Source organism: Pezoporus occidentalis, unplaced genomic scaffold (genome assembly GCF_034315485.1).
Source record: "Pezoporus occidentalis ecotype Australia unplaced genomic scaffold, CSIRO_AGI_Poc_V1 ctg6, whole genome shotgun sequence".
NCBI classification, from domain to species: Eukaryota; Metazoa; Chordata; class Aves; order Psittaciformes; family Psittacidae; genus Pezoporus; species Pezoporus occidentalis.
Genome location: NW_026915943.1, coordinates 1,165,809 through 1,180,315, shown reverse-complemented (window position 1 = coordinate 1,180,315; position 14,507 = coordinate 1,165,809). Strand labels below are relative to the sequence as shown.

Here is a 14,507-nt window from a genome sequence, read left to right as displayed (position 1 = left end):
AGGTTTCTCTGTCTCACCTATAGCTTTGCTATGGTACATATAGGTAATGTAGGGCCTATACCTGGCCCACAGTGTAAGAAAAGACAGAGATAAGGTCTATCAGTGGGCTGTAGGAGAGATGTTACCCCTTGATGCAAAGACCTTGAGTATTTCCTAACTCTCAAGTATGTTGTACAATGAACTGGGGCTGACCTTTGTTTTTAGAACAGGAAACTCTCCAGGATGTATTTCTTCTGGGGGTACGTGATATTTTGCATATATTTCTGTATCTGCTGCAAGCTCATGGCCCATGTTCATTCTCTGTCCCTCCGGTCAAGTCTCAGCAGATCTGTAATCTCTTATATCTGCATCTGTAGCTCGTATGTGCAATGGGCAAACATACTTGTGGATTCAAAGAACTGTTTTCTCTTATACACCCTTTACTTCTCAGTACATGGAGCTCTCTTACACATTCGTGTTTTGTTCCAAGAAAACAGTCTGGCTCTGGAAAACACCCCAGAAAGGCATCCTAGAAGTTCTCCAGCTTGTGAGAAAGGTAAGGTCTGGTGTTTGGCTGTCTTCTTTCTCATCTTGTCTTATTTTCCACTCCTCTTGGTTCTTTCATGCTGTGCAAGTGTTTGGACTTTGGTGCTTGAATTGGAGCATCATGCTGGTCTTCAATGAGAGGATTTCTCCCCTAAAGAAAGACTCACCAGGCATCGCCTTTGCTTCCTTCATTATGGTTTTAGCAAATAAAAACTGCTGTTTCAGCTTTGCTGTTTGGTCACGGTCAGAGGGCGACATGCTGGGACAGCATTTCTCTAACTGGGTAAATCATGCAAAGTTACTGCAAGTCAAACAAGGTGCCTTCTGAAATGCCTCTTTGCTTTATTGCGTTTCCTCTGACAGTTCCCCTTGGTCTGAACTGTTGTCTGTAACAATGAGGTAGTTTGTGTGGTTTGTGATGAAAAGGTCCTTTCCTAGTTTGTTCCAAAACCTGCTGGGGATGCTGTATATTTTCCTTGTCTCTGTTTGTTGCTTGGCCAGCATTTCCTTGCCTGTCTAACATCTGCTCACCAGACCCCAGATATCCTTGATCACATTTGGCCAGTATGAGGCACCTCTAGCATTCTGGTGCGTTCTTGGGAGTGCATCTGCTCACAAAAATCTGGTTGCTGTGATCCAGCTGCATTTGTGTCTGAGCCGTCTCTCCCATGGGGCTCCTCATCTCTCTATTCCCAGCTAGTAGTGTCTCTCTGTCTTCTTTTCCATGGCTTTTTGTGTATCCTGATGATATCTGGTGAACTTTATGTCCGCTCTGCACTTTTACATAGGCAGGAATTCACTTTTCCTATGGTCTCAGCTCTTGCTAGAGCTCTAAAGAGAACTCTACCAAGTTCAATAGAACTTGATAGAGCTCAGCATGAGGGTTGACAATTCAGAGGTTTGGACAGCTGGGGATGGTTGTGAAGAATTGCTGTCCTCTTTATCCAAGAATTCACTAAAGGAGCTTTGCTTCCTGTCTCCTTCACTCTCCAGCCCCATCATCTTCCTGCCTTTGGCTTCTACCATATCATCCCACTCAGGCCCTCCATCTCCTCCAACCACTCAGTGCCCACCTCCACCTCTTCTGCTTTACCTCCACTCCCCCTTTAGCCTCTTAATGTGCTGATATTTCAATCCATAGATTTTGGACCTCATTTTACCCAACCTCAGGTAGCCAGCTGTGGTCAGGAGCAGCCTTGACTAGTTGCAACTAATGGAGACAGCTTCAGAGGGCATGTCAAATAGCTTGTTCCTTGATGCCCAGGGTAACTTCATTCACTGTCTCTGGGGCACTTTACCTGCTATTTGCAGAAATAGCAGGTGAAGAAACCCCCTTCTTTCCAATTTTTACATGCACAGTCCAGAGGAAAACATGAAAGTTGGTAAGTTCTTCTGAGTCTTTTCATTCTGACTCCCACATCTTTCATTGCTATTCCAAATTCTGTGTAATTTGGCTCTGGTCTGACCTGTTGTTTCTCCAGATTTTTGACCTCTGTCATGAATCTTTCACTCAGGACATTTGCTGTGGTCTGACAGTGATTTTTGAGTACAGTTAGAACGTATTGGGTCCTCTGGTGAGTTGTGGATGCATCCAGATGAGGGCTGACCCTGTGACAGCCATTGCCTACTACAACTCTTAGTGCAGCAGCTTGTATTTAGCTTTATTTCTTAACCATTGCAATACCAGGCAGCAAGCATCAATCTACTAAGCAGGGTTTGGTGAGAGTCAGGGCTGTAATTCAGTGCCAGGGATGAGTTTTCTCTCTGGCTTTTGCTCCTCTTTCCACCAGTCTCCACTTTGGATTTCCCAGATTTGGATTTCCACTGTGATTTCCTAGATTTGATGTTAATATCATGGCCATAATCTAAGTAGAAAACTAGCAATCCCCAAAACTGATACCGTCCTATTTTATTCTTTCTGCCTCAAACACAGACCTATCTCGTGAAACACTTCCCTCAATCAGAGCTGCCTGCATACCCAGATGTTGTCTGAGCATCAGTGTGCTGCAGTGGTCCCACAGGGAAAAACACATGCCATAACCCTCCAGAAGTAAATTTTCCTTGTCTGGCCTTCCTACATCCTGACATCACTTCTCCCCTCTGCGCAGCAGGGATTGCAGCGGCTCATGAGGCCTGGGAGTGTGTTGAAGAGGTTGGAAACACCCCACAAGAGATTTCCAAGGAACCAGAGCTGGGCTTTGGTTGGAAAGCCGGTCTATAGATTCCCTTGTAGCTCTTTGGAGGTGATGAGGAACGCAATTGCACCCCTCTGTCTAGCCAGAGGCCATGAGATGGAGTGTGTTGCTGACTCCAGAGACCTCAGCTTATTGTCTGATCTAAGGCAGAAACAAAAGATGAGAGCAAGCAAATCTCTTCCTCCATTTTTCTCCTCCTCTCTGATATAGCATGTCTTTTCCATTTAGAGATTATCTCTCTCTATGTGTATCCACAGTGCACTGGGGGCTCATACTCTCCACTTCCAAACACTGCTTAAATACAAAGGAAATTAGAGGAACCATTACCCAATGCCTGGGGCTTAGCTTGCGTTCCTCATCACCTTCAAAGGTCTGATCAACAGCTTGCGTTGGGGTCGAATCCCTTTTTCTCATTCTTTGCAATACCTCTCTTTATGGGATCATACTTTATTGCTTTCTTTCCAAGTGTTTCATTACAAACTCCATTAATGAACCACTAGGGGTAGCCAAATGTGTTTGGTTGCATGCAGGACCTCAAGAGAGGATTATGGAGCACATTCACCACAAAGAGCCTCAGCTTGCTTGCAAACAAGGCAGCCTAATTAATCCTGCTTCCTGCCTTAACAGATGAGCTCTCAAGACAGAGACCTCCCTGAACTCGGGCTTTGGGGAGACCTGGAAGGACATCAAATGCTCCAAAGCTGAGAACTTGGTGCAGGAACCTGACCCCCTCCAGACCCAACATAAGTCCAGTAAGATAAACAAATGATGCTTGCCACATGGCTGTCACACATCCCAGCACTAAGGCCGCCAGCCTCCCATTGGGGCTATAAAACACACACTGGAGAATACTGGGAATGAGAAACCTCTCCCCATGGTTTAAATGAAAAGGCTGGGAGAATGAATTGCAGAAATAGCTGATGTGGCCACCTCTCCTGACAGCTTTACCTCTTGTGAGATGGTAGTTTAGGAGGAAAAGACAATTTCGTATAGGTCTTTGTCTTCCATCTTCACCCTCCTTCAGTCTCTCCTCCCTGTGCTGTTTATGTACAGCCATTAAGTGCTGTTAACGACGCTGTGCAATAAGGAAACAGCACTGCTGTAACATTGATGGGGAAACTACATAAACTTAATGACTTCCCAAGGTCACAAAGGCAGCCTGTACTTCGGGCATGGGATGTACCGAAGTCCTCCTGCATCCCACTTCAGTGCCTTGGTGGGCTTTTTCTTTCCATGTTTTACTACATGGATGAAACCCAAGAGAGATGAATGAAGCAAGCATGACCCTGTTCTGCTGGAAAACCAGACCGAAGGCAAATGGCTGTGATGCTTTGGGTCCCAATGGGCTTGCATCTGCTTGCTATTAGGCTGGAGGTGGCCTGTGAGCTATCTTCACCACGCCTCAGCTGGGGTTGTAGGTGTTGCACATAGGATGCATTGAGCTGCTTCAGCATGAGTTTGACTTATGCAGTCTGGAGTCAGAAGCTTTTCTGTGATGACATGCATAAAACACAATTTCTTGCTAGAAACTGAGTGCTAAACACTGCCCGTATACAGCTCTGCCACTCCTCTGCTGTTTCAATAAGACCTGCAGATACTCACATCATAGACAGGCACAATGAGAAATGAGTCTGCTCCTTTTCTTGGGACCTGGAAAGTTATGAGGGAGCAAGTCCTTAGTACAGGAAAGACATGGAGCTGTTGGAGCAAGTCCAGGGGTGGCCATGGAGATGCTGCGAGGGCTGGAGCAGCTCTGCTCTGGAGCCAGGCTGAGAGAGCTGGGCTGGGTCAGCCTGGAGAAGAGAAGGCTCCTGAAGGGGAGACCTGAGAGCAGCTCCAGTGCCTGAAGGGGCTGCAGGAAAGCTGGAGAGGGGCTTGGGACAAGGGCCTGTAGGGACAGGCCAAGGGGAATGGCTTGAACCTGCCCGAGGGGAGACTGAGCTGAGCTCTTAGGCAGAAGCTCTTCCCTGGGAGGGTGCTGAGGCGCTGGCACAGGGTGCCCAGAGAAGCTGTGGCTGCCCCATCCCTGGCAGTGTTCAAGGCCAGGTTGGACACAGGGGCTTGGAGCAAGCTGCTCTATGGAAGGGGTCCCTGCCTGTGGCAGGGGTTGGAGCTGGAGGAGCTTTAAGGTCCCTTCCAACCCAAACCATTCTATGAGTCCATGATTTTAAGTCCTGCACCAGACAATATTCATTTCTTGATCAGGGCTCTTGAAGGAAGTGTTAAACATAATCAGACTTCGAGAACTGGTATTTAAAATTGGTAGAAAACCCAAGGGAGTAAACTGGCATAACTTGCCCTCAGAAGCCATCCCAGGTCTAGTAGAGTTCTTGGTACATGTTACTGAAAAAGGGAAGGTGTGTGACTGATAAAGAAAGAGTAGAATTTAATTAAACTTTTATGAAGTTCATCACTAGAGACTCTTATGGAAACGGTACAGTCACGATGGGTGAGTGGCAGCTGTGTTAAGGAATGGGCCCATGTAATAGACAGGAAACTAGGATTAGGAAAGAAAGATCAATTTTAAACCTGCTGGTGAGGTTCCTTGGGGCTGATACTGAGTGATAAATGACCTGGAAAAGAACAAAGAGGTAAGTAATAAATGGTAGATGATCATCAAATACTTCTGGGACTCTCTAGAAGAGAATGGAAAGAGCTCAATGAGAAGTTTCCAGAGGTCTTTCTCGGGTCAGTATAGCCATCCTACCTGCATATAGCCTGAAACTGTTAAAGAAATTTGCTTTCTTTAATACCATTTTCAGATTCTGAAAGTGCCTGAAGAACTGTCTGTCCTCCCCACTTAAAAACAGGACTTCGACACCAAAATCTGTAATATAACACATTTGATTAACTTTTCACCTAACTTCTTAGTTTTGAAATATTATGGTTGGTCTGAAGTTTTTTTCTTAGCAACCACAAGGACAATAAGCTTTGGAAAAATATGACTTGATGCTCTCAGAGTTAGATGTCCCTGGGAAAGGGGCAACCATTTCTTTCGGAGTCATTGTTGAACATGGCCACGGTGGTTTCACTGCTTTGCTTTAGCAGCACAGCACACTGCATCGAACAGCTTAACGTCAGGCCATGCATGGAACACACATACTTTACACTTGGACGTGGGTATTTCCTCCACAAACACATGCTGCAGTTCAGCCCAGCAAGGGAGCACCTCTCCTTGGTTTAGCTGACCCATGGTAACAAGAGGAGTACAACTTGCCTTTCTGAATCGTTATCATTTACCTCTTGACACGACACCTTTCTCTGCTCTCAGCCCCTGGCTATATGAGATGTGGTTTGCATCCAGGTCTAAATCCAAACCCCTCCAAGGTGTGTGAGAGTTCAGATTTCAGCCAGTGCCTATGTCAAACGTGAAACCTGTTTAATAAAGCAGAAATCTCCAGATGCACCCAAACAGATGAAAACCATCAGCAAGGATAGTGCCATTTCATCTCTTCTGGAGGAACCTTTACGCTCCCCCTTACTTTCCACCTCCCCGGTCTCCATCTTGCTGTCTGTTATCCCACATGACTGGATCATTGCTTTGTATCTTGCTCATGCCCTTCACCTGACACAGCCCATTCCCCCTTTCCAATAAAGGTAGAAACACAGAGGATGTGCTTGTGTGCACTCGTTCTGTTTCCATCCCATCTCATGCTGGGGGCCCCATGCAAACCGCGCTATCAATCTGGCAGTCTCTGATGATGGAGCCCACATGGGAACCTTAGATAATGGATTACAGTGGAGGACATATATTTCTAAATGTGTTTAAGATGTCTGGCAGTTTCTTAAGAAGCAAAAGAGGGGAGGGGAAAAACAATTTAAGGGGAGAGAAATGTACCCTAAGTCAGTGCAATGCTTTTGAAAGGGGATGAGGAACGTCCATCATGCTGTACTGCTTCACCCATCCCAACACAGGAGGTGAATGGGGAAAGCATCCTTTAAGCAGAACTCCCATAGCCAAGGGCAAGGAGGCAAACAGGTAATATGGTAAACATTGCACATGGTTTGAATTATCATTGGTAATAAAACCATTCATCATCGGCCTCCATGCTGAAGATTGAGATAGCTATTGCTCCCGAGGATTCAGTGACTGAAAGAATGAATCATTTGCTGTTCTCTTGCTCTCTTATTTTCTCTGACCTCCATGGCCTTGGCTTAAGGTCTTGTTGCAGAATGACAGGTCAGCTGCTCTGAGCTCGGTATCCCAAAAATTACAGCTTGGGATTCAAAGCTAATCACAGTCATCACTGGTGTGTCTTTCTGCTCACTGAGACTGGGCCTCCTCTGGCATGAGGACTGAATTATCCCTCTGCCTCAAAGACTAATCACTCAGCATCAGAGCTGAGAGAGGGATGGGGATGTCCTGTGTATGACCCCACCAAGCACTGGTGATTCTGGCAAGCCTCAGGCAGACCGCAGAAGGTTGGTACGTTATTGAGGTTTCTTTGGTTGACCCTATTAAAGCCCTGCTTTGTGTACCACATGCAACATCTGGGTTGCAATGTCTAGGAAGCAATGTGAGCTTCCCTCCTGCTTACCTCTGGAGATGGACACAAGCCCTGCATGTTCTACCAGAAGCCTGGAAAACAGGGCAGAGCCTGTGCTGTTGTCTAAGATCACAACTCAACCATCATCAATTCAAACCAACAACCATTCAAGCCACCACCCTCAGAAGCAGATAGGAGGAATCTTCCACACTGCCCCTCAAAACCATGGATTTTGGGTTCCCTCTCCAGTGGTGCCCAGGTTTCCACTTCCCTGACTTCTCTTCCAAGCAAAATCTCTTCACCCATAAACTGCATTCTCCTTTCCAACCGGGCAAACCTGTGCCTCTCTCCAGGAAGGTCTGCCCAGAGCAATCCCTCTGGTGTAACGTGAAGTACATGTGTGGTTCTCCCCAGGTATCAACCCAAAACTGGGTCAGGATGGTTGCTGTAAACCTGGTGTATGTGCTCCACCGAGTTTTGGGAGGGAATAAGATGCTTCCCCTACTCAGACTGCCTGGTTGTAGAAACCATCGCAGGTTCCTCGCTTCATGAAGTGATTTCTTTCAGTGTTATTGAGCTGTTTGGATAATAACAATAGCAGGTTTCTCTTCCAGACACATTCTGGCTGCAGTGCTCTTTGGGGTTTCCTTACCTCCTTGTCCACAGAAGAGGAGCACACCCTGAGCCACACTGCAGAAAGGAAGGTGAAAAATGCGGTATTTGGTTGCACCATGCGAGTGTTTGGGTGCTGTATAGCAGCAGTACTGGGTAAAACAGGCTAAAAAGAGGTGCGTTTCTAGAGGTATCAGTGACTTTAAGCTGCTTTTACACACAGTGAGTTTTGTATTACAGGATATTTTATTGCAGATGAGGATGCCATACAACAGAATTGCTTTTCACACAGCTTGGTTCTTTTTTTTCAGATAGCTTCATTTAGTTCTTTCTTTGCATAGTTTTACACTGCTGCACCTTTGCCAGACCTGAATATGGTTTAAGCCATCAAGGATCACAAACCCTCAGCTGCTCAGTCACAGCCCTTCTGAGGTCAAGTTTGTTCCTGTTTCCCCCAGATGAGAACTTGGCCGAGGCTATTACAGTGGCGTGGCCCTGGGATGAGTGAGGTTGGATAAAGGGGGTCTTCCAGGGGGTTACTCCAAAGCACAGTTCTGGTAGAGCAACAGAGGGCTCAGACCCACAGCAACAATTGGATTTCTGTAGGAAATGGTAACTTGGAATCTGGAAGAGGATGCACATGGATGCATACGGCTATGTTGGACAGGGCTTGGAGCAACCTGTTCTAGTGGAAGGTGTCCTTGCCTGTGGCAGGGGGTTGGAACTGGATGAGCTTTAAGGTCTCTTCCAATCCAAACCATTCCATGCTAGATAGCCAATACCAGGAGCACCATGTTTTGAAGTGCAAGCTCACCCTTGCAATACAGTATTTATAAAGTCAAACTCTGGCTTCAAGTGGATGCAAGAGCCCATGGACCACAGGTTGGTGGAGAAAGAGAAGGATGGGAGGAAAGCAGAGTCTGCTGTGATGTCTTCCATTAGGACCAGACTTCTCTAACCCATACCAACCTGGAGATCTGTTCTGTGCTTATCACTTCAGTGCTGGAGCAGATAGAGAAATTAAAAATAGGACAATGGCCATAACGACACCCAGAGGTACAGCGTGGTGGCTGTTCTCTGCCCAGCTCATTACCTCCACCATAAAACCCTTCACTGCTCCACTGGAGCCAGTGGGTCTCAGATTTACAGACGTCAATGCACAGCTCCTGTTTCAGCCTTTAATTTACTACTGAGACGAGTAAGAAATCAGGCACCTAAACAAGAAGTTGGACACAGCAATGTCTCTGTGGATTTGGCCAGGCGAGTCTGGCCAATAAATATCTGAAATGTCCCATCCCCTGTTGAGAGTCTGCTCACACTTCATGTCTCCGAGCCCTCGGTAACGCTACTGCCTGCAACAGCAGGGCCTGGGTATCAAGGCAAGGATCATGACCCATAAATCAGCTGCTTAACGAGATACAGAGAGATTATCTGTCCTCTCCTTATGATTTGTGGGTTTGTTGCTATTTCGTGTGCATTTTCAACCCTGTTGCAATGTCCACAAGGCACAGCAAGCTCTGCAGTAAATTTAATCTGGCGAGGGAAAAGCAAGCAGGGGGGATTGCTTGTTTTCTGTCCGTAGCTGTGGGGGTTTCTGATGGTTTGCATTTTGCTCTGAAGTCAGGAGGGCCGACTGAAGTCTGTCAGGCTTGTTTGGATGTCAGGAAGTTGCAAGAGGGTTACAATAGGGAGTGTTTTTCTCTTGAATAAATACGACTGAAGCGATGCTCTCAGCTCCCAGGGAGGATTGTTGCTGTATGAGCAGTGTTCTCTTCTGGAGCACATACAAAGCTGAGGTCTTGTTCTCTGAGGTTTGCAGAGTCTGTGCCCCTTTCCTTTGGTGACTTGCAGTGCCATGGGTGTCCTGGGGAAACTTCAGCTTTGGTATGTGAAGGGGCCATAACAGATAATCTAATGGTATCAGTGGCAGCTGAAGATGCTCTCACCTTCAGCCTTTGCTTTCTACCTTTCCTTCTCATGGTACCTCTTCCTAATCCTTGCCAGTGCAATGCCAAACCTTTTCTATCATGCCCTAAGCATGCAGAGATGCTCCTGCCTCAGAATCATCCCTGCTTCACGAAGGGTATTTCATCAGAACCATTTGACTTTTACAGCTACATAGTTTTGTAATAGCTTAGGACTGAAATCACTCCATTAACTATAAGAGATTAATCCTGGATTTATCCTTGTGTCCTTGCTGATGCTACACCAAAACTGAAGAACCCAGGGTCACTTCAGAGAGCAGGGTGGAGGAATGGCCTGAAACTTGCTTTGTAATCCTGAAGTGTGACCCCTGTGCATCTCTATCTCTTCCACATTCTCATCTCCATCGACATGGTCCATGGACCAGACCAGCTCACCTCTCTAACTTGCTCTGTTCGGCAGGAAACATTTTACTTTCCCTCTCATTACCCCTCTTCCCACACGACACCGAAACACAACTCTTGAAAAACCAAGATTTCAATCCTAAATCTTCCTTAAGCCACCCGGGTTCCCCCATCACCCTCCAGCTGCATTCCTGAGATTTAATTATTCTCCTCTCTCCTTCCTTTTGTATGGAGCGTGTTTGCCAGAGGGTAAGGCAATGGTAGCTTATCGCCAGATGATGTTACCTTTCAACATCCCCTGCTCAGGCCTTAGGAAAGAGCTCTCCTCCCATGGCCAGCTGTGACCTTTCTTGTCCCATATGGGGCAGAGCTGCCAATCCACCACTAGGACACAAACGCACCAGATGTTGTTGTGATTGAGACATTCTGCTCCAAAGCCACTTTTTATTGCTGTTATGAGTATATTAGAAACTACCAAAATTTATGGGGTTTGTGGCCTGGCAGGTCAGCCTGCTCCCCAGGTTTAGCCTCCCCTCCTCTGATGCTTTTTTGGGTTAAAAAATCAGGGCTACATTTGAAGAAGGAGGAGGAAACAAAGGAACTAATGAGCAAACCATTTGCCAACTTGTAGGTCAAGTCTGAAAGTGTTTTCCTTAGGATCAACAGCAAAATTGCCATAAACTCCAATGGAGAAGGCTATCTCTGAAGAAATGGAGATTCCTGCAGAAGAATGCAAAAGGCAACCTGTGCCCCAGCTCCCTGCTTTACAGGGATGCCCATTCCTGTTCTAGCTTGACTTCTGAGACACCCTAGTCATCTACTTGCCAGACCTGGAGATGTGTTTCTTCACACCCTCATCCCACCTCTTCAATGAGTTTTCTACCAGTGCATTATCCCATATGCCTTGTAGGAAGGAGTGTTCACTTTGGCATGAAAAGATAAGGTTTCCATCATTGTGATGATCTGTTGCTCCCTTAACAAGGAGTTTCAATATTGCTATGTGTGACATTTGTTATATCATAAACCAGTGTTACTCAGGTTCACATTACTTGGGCTGAGGAAGGATTTCTCTTTCTACCTTTTATCACATTCACCAGCATCCCACCAGGAGCCTCAAGCACCCAGGAAACAAGGGAAGGGAGAACAGAACAGCCCTGATTGATTCTTGGGGATCAGTTAGTGAATGTTCTCTAATGGCATTCTCTAAATGCATTCAAATCTGAAGCCCCCAACACAAGAGGGACATGAAGTTGTTGGAGCACATCCAGAGGAGGCCATGGAGATGCTGCGAGGGCTGGAGCAGCTCTGCTCTGGAGCCAGGCTGAGAGAGCTGGGCTGGGGCAGCCTGGAGAAGAGAAGGCTCCTGAAGGGGAGACCTGAGAGCAGCTCCAGTGCCTGAAGGGGCTACAGGAAAGCTGGAGAGGGGCTTGGGACAAGGGCCTGTAGGGCCAGGCCAAGGGGAATGGCTTGAACCTGCCCGAGGGGAGACTGAGCTGAGCTCTTAGGCAGAAGCTCTTCCCTGTGAGGGTGCTGAGGCGCTGGCACAGGGTACCCAGAGAAGCTGTGGCTGCCCCATCCCTGGCAGTGTTCAAGGTCAAGTTGGACACAGGGGCTTGGAGCAAGCTGCTCTAGTGGAAGGGGTCCCTGCTCGTGGCAGGGGTTGGAGCTGGATGGGCTTTAAGGTCTGTTCCAAGCCAAACCAATCTGGGATTCTGTGATTCTCTGAAACCTCTGGCTTACATATGGAAGGTACTGGAGGGCACGCTCCAGCACTGCATGCTGGCATTTCAAAAGGAGAAATGAACTCCATGGAGTTCATAGTAGTTGGAAGCACACTTTAGGTAATGTCAGAGACAAGGGGTCTCCACAAGTCCTCTGTCTCTTTGGGGAAAATACTTGTAAAGAGCCAATATGGACCACGGTTTGCATTGCTGGTGATGAACTCCAGCCCAGTGGCCAAGTCTCCTTCCTCACCTCCATCCCTTTTCCCTCCATAGCCCTGCTCTTACTTGTAGCCACTTAGTCAAGCCAGGTATTCCAGCAAAAACCACTCATCAGCAATGCAACATAAAGTGGAAGTGACCCCTGACACCAGCTTCAAATTAGACTCGATGAGCCTACAACCAGGAAACTGTTCCCCCAGCCCCCTTTAAAACGTAGCGAATGAAAACCATTTGGTTGCTATTACCGGTGATTATGATAAGCTATCTTAAAATATGAAGTGGGGGAATTTATCTTTATTTCCTGGGATAGCACTGATGAAAAATACGCTGCTCCATCTTGATTTCCAGTCACTGGAATGAGCTCTGTCGTGCATTTGTCTTTATTTGGCTTGATGTGTGTAACTGATCTGGGGAAGGAGAGAGGGCAGGGAGAGGGAGGGCAGGATTGGCAACTTAATCAGATGCAGATAAGTTTATTAGCTGCCCTCAGATCTGTTCCTGACCGAACACAAGGAGCAAGGCTGCATGTCGGATATCTCCTCATACTCCTTTGGGGAGAAGGCACAGCCTCTGTCGTGGCATAACCTCCAGCAAATGGTTTACATCAGTTCTCATTGCACTTTCAGGCCTCTCTCTAATTATTTTCTGCCAGAGCCTGGGGGCTGGGTGGGTTCTGCTCTCCAATGGGACTTCCTCATTGCAGAATGAAAGCAAAGACTTGGACAAGAAACAAGGTCAAAGCTATCAGCCCTCCCCACCGCCCCCTTTCCTGTAGGTGAGATTCAAGCAGTATCTACCAGATTTCTTGCTCCTAAAGCAGCGTTAGGAAACTTTAGATTTTGGCAAGATAAGATGAGAAATTGTTGGAGGTTTGTTTTTTTTTTTGTAGGGCAAAGTTTGTGCAAGGTTTTCTGTAGCACAAGCTGGTTGTTGAATTGCAGTTCCACTGCTTGATGCTGCACCAGGAACCCAGGGAAGACCTGACAGAGGTTTAGCTATGGAAAATACAGAGCAGCTTTCTGGGAATAGCACTAAAGCAGAGGTAGAACTTTCACACTACTAGGCTGCCTATGAAATCAGTAGCTTTGCTATTGAGGTCCATAGGAATGCATTGCAGAGATTTAATTTTATATAGACATATATGTATATATAGACATAAATATGCACACATATATATATAGAATATGCATAACTTTACAAGGGCCTGTAGGGCCAGGCCAAGGGGAATGGCTTGAACCTGCCCGAGGGGAGACTGAGCTGAGCTCTTAGGCAGAAGCTCTTCCCTGGGAGGGTGCTGAGGCGCTGGCACAGGGTGCCCAGAGAAGCTGTGGCTGCCCCATCCCTGGCAGTGTTCAAGGCCAGGTTGGACACAGGGGCTTGGAGCAAGCTGCTCCAGTGGAAGGGGTCCCTGCCCATGGCAAGGGGTTGGGGCTGGATGAGCTTTAAGGTCCCTTCCAACCCAAACCAATCTGGGACTCCATGATTCAGAATTGCTCTTTTTAAGCATTCAGGGGTGAGCGTTTTTCAGCTGATGCAAAGCATGGAAAGGTGTGCTGTAATCCTGAGGGCTCTATTGAGCCTCACCAGCTAAGAACCTCACCGAGAGCTTTAGGGACTTCATGGCTGTAAAACTCAGAACCATCAGAAGAGTATTACATCTCCAATTGAGCTGGCCTGAAAAATATCTCTTTCCAATAACTCTTGTTGTCTGTGGTGTAAAGAGCTGAGCTATAATGAGGGTGGTTCTACAGGAGCAAAGTACAACCCAGTACAAGAAGAGATCACTTAAACACTTTTTCTCCCCCGTTCTTAACTGAAGTGCATTGCAAATTGTAAATCCCTGTGCTGGTTTTGGCTGGGGTAGAGTTAATTTTCTTCATAGTAGCTATTACAGGGCTGTGTTTTGGGTTTGTGCTGGAAACAGTGTTGATCACACAGGGATGGTTTAGTTATTGCTGCGCAGTGCTTACACACAATCAAGGCCTTTTGTGCTCCTCATCCCACCAGTGAGGAGGCTGGGGATGCACAAGTAGCTGGGAGAGGGCACAGCCAGGACAACTGAGCCCAGCAGACCCAAGGGATATCCCACACCATAGGGCATCACACAGAGCATATAGAACTGGAAGAAGAAGAAGGAAGGGGGATTTTGGGAGTGATGGTGTTCGTCTTCCCAAGTCACTGTTATGTGTGATGGAGATGGCTGAACACCCACCTGACATGGGAAGTGTCGGATGAATCCCTTGAAGGGATTGAAGCAAACCCAATGAAGGTTTGCTTTACCTATTAAACCATCTTTATCTCAGCCCACAACGTTCCTCACCTTTCCTCTTCCAGTTCTCTCCCCTGTCCTGATGCAGGAGGAGAGCTGCGTGGGGCTTAGTTGCTAGCTAGGGTGAAACCATGATAATCACCCAAATG

General features: G+C 47.0%; 1 long non-coding RNA gene across 1 annotated transcript in view; it reads left to right on the top strand.

Annotated features, from left to right (window-relative positions):
• Nucleotides 1-323: 323 nt before the first annotated feature.
• Nucleotides 324-14,507, top strand: part of LOC134174333 (uncharacterized) — a 38,312-nt gene continuing 24,128 nt past the window's right edge. Inside the window, exon 1 of the long non-coding RNA XR_009968609.1 lies at nt 324-535. This is a non-coding gene — a long non-coding RNA (uncharacterized LOC134174333). The remainder of the gene's footprint in view (nt 536-14,507) is intronic.